The following is a 2942-nucleotide window of genomic DNA, read 5'->3' on the forward strand; positions in this document are numbered from 1 at the left end:
TCCAACCTAGTAAGATGTTTCTGGGTGTTTATTTATTCAAATAAACGCTGCCGAATCCGATAGCCTAAAGCTAAAGACAAGCTGCCAGCTGAAATCTCAGAGACTTTGGAACTGTTAAAGTTTATGTAGCAGTTGATTTGGACCCCAGAAAACATACCTTTAAGAATATAAATATATTTTAGTACCGTAATGATTGAACAGATTTGTTGGAACAGTGGTAGATTTTTTTTGTGGACGGACGTTGCAAGTTGTTTTATCCGTTATCTTTGCCATTCAAAATTTTCAATTAAATGGCTACGTGCCACCATGCGTGTACGCCACCAGACACCGACATCACAAGGTGGATTCCAAACAAACGATTAAGATAAGGGAAGCAAAAACGTGTCCAGTTGGAGAGGGCTAGCTGGAATCGTGTGGTGAACAAAAGCAGAAGAACACACAGTAGCAAGGCCTAGGCTAGATCTCCGTGCCAATGGAGAGGCACAGGTAGATTTGAAGCAGGTGCACTGGCTAAAAATTACAAGAACAAAATACGAGCTAAGCTTTTACAACTGTTTTGTGTGTGCAAGTTTTACTGTCTTGTGTCCAGCTCCTGCTTTTTATATGGCTATTTTATTGAGCAGGTCAGGTAAACGTCTGACTAGTTTTGACCTCCTTCCATTTTATGTGGAAGGGGTTTCAGGGGTCAATTCGGCCTTTCCAGTTGTCAACTTCACGTCGTAAAGATGAGAGAGTGGAACCAAACAGCTTATTTTTTCTCTCAGAAATAATGCAGTAATGCACTTCTGTATTGTTCCAGTTCAATAACATGACTCGTTCAAGAAGTATGTATTCCCTCGTCGGTTACATACTTTACTTGTTGCAAAGTGCTCTAGCTATTCGACGACTAATTTAAAGGTCCGTGAGTCAGCTGGGCTCTTGAAGCGCCGTCAGTAGCCGGGTCTGTGACCTTCTCCTATCAATTACACCTACTCCTGTAACTATCAACCCACTTCTCAGACATGATTCACACTGCACTTCTGTGTTTTGGGCCATGGGGACTGGAGAAAGTGAGCTATATAGAACCTGTTACGGTAGAATGTCCTCCTTTTTGCACGCAATTTTTTTTCAGTATCTTGGAAAGTGTACCGTAGTTCAGTATCGTTGCATCTTAGCTACTGTAAAACATGTTTTATGAACTTTCTTTGGCAGCTCATTCAAAGAGTCATTCATTGGTAAAATCAAGGACATTATACACAGATACACTGTGTCCTTGGTAAAATGGTGTGTTTCATGTGAACAAGACAGGACACTAGTAGTTTCACCTGTAGGATTGTCATGCTCATGATCGTGCGATTTGTTTTTTAGATGCCATGATTAGCACAGACAGGAGTTGGGAGGCTGAGGTCAAGGTTCCTACAGTTGCTGTCAATCTTAATTACCTGACATTCGAACGAACCCATTCGAACCTGCGATTCTAAAATCTCGCGATAGTTGAACGATCCACCGAAAACACAACACTTTTTACTAGACACATTTGAGGAAGAGAAGTTATATTTTAGGTTTTACGGTATATCCCGTGAACTAGCAGAAAACAACGCCCGCCTGTCCTCTCCGGTGCGGTATGCAGCCGGTTAATTTGCCGTCACCAAAATTACACCCCACTCTCCACAGGGCACATACCCCTCCGAGGGGACGGTTTTACCGACCAACACAACCACAACAGCTTCCGTCTTTGTCTAGCCTTTTACTGGCAGACATCGTAGATGTTTTCCAGCGTTCGCGTGGGGCAGAACTAGCCAGGCAACTGCACAATGGAAGCTAGAAATATATTCGTCACAGGGAATAATCAGGGGGTGACGGTTCGGTTCTACCTTCAAGGCATTCATACGTGCGCTGATAATAAACACGCGAAAGTTCACTGACCTGTGATCATATTCTTTTTAGGCAAGTCGTCAAAACTGATAATAGGGGAAAGGAAATCTTTTCAGAAAAAAATTCACGATCTTTTGTTCGCTTCAACCTGGTTTAGAATCTAGTGAATAAATAATTGATCGAAACGACAGTTGTTGTGAGATCGACCCATACTGACGTTTTGTAATAGACGTTCTTTTAGCTATGTATGTTGTCGGACGACTTCGTCAGAGGTAAACAATCCACATATTTCTGCCCCTCCTACCATTATTTCTCTCACCTCGAAATACCCAACCAATGAGCTAATATAACAATTACGCTTTAATCAAATTGTAACGAACTAGACCGAAACACTCATTTTACAGACTCAGTATTCGCATCGCCCTTTCCAAACATTCTTTTGTTACTTATTTCGACTCTTTTCTCTCTATTATTATGTCAACAAACGGGTATATTGATATGTATACTTTCCACTACACGCACGAAAACCGAGCTAATGGCGGTCACGATTTGTCGTAGGTCGTCGTATGACTTTGATGTTATGTCGTAGGAAGGTTGTAACTGGCAGAACCAACTGCCGACAAGGATCCAAGATAGCCTTTTCTGTAACAAGATTTGTATACGTCACATGGACGACTAACTCAAGAATTTCCTCGGTTTACGATCTTATAACGAATGTGCCCAGGCCAATAGATCTGACTAGAACTCTATATTCAGCTACATGTTGGCCCCATGCCACGAAAAAAGTGAATACTTCCTCGTTTCACAGCAACTGACACAGTTCCCCTGAGTTCATTGGGCAGTTCGTTTTTCGCCCAGCCTGACCTATGCAGGGTGATGATGTGTGTTTGGTGTGGGTGATTCTCTGTATATCTTGTCTTTTCCCTGCCCCATACCACACCGGGGTATGTTAACACAGCTGATGACAAAGATAAATACAACATACCGACAGCTAGAACATACAATCAACGTTAGGGGGGGGGGGGTGACTAGGAATGATTAATGAAGGTTTAGACAAATTGTTGGGAGACTGCCTAAATGGTACCTCG

Source organism: Branchiostoma belcheri, unplaced genomic scaffold, assembly GCF_001625305.1.
Source record: "Branchiostoma belcheri isolate BF01 breed outbred unplaced genomic scaffold, Haploidv18h27 scaffold1, whole genome shotgun sequence".
NCBI lineage: Eukaryota > Metazoa > Chordata > Leptocardii > Amphioxiformes > Branchiostomatidae > Branchiostoma > Branchiostoma belcheri.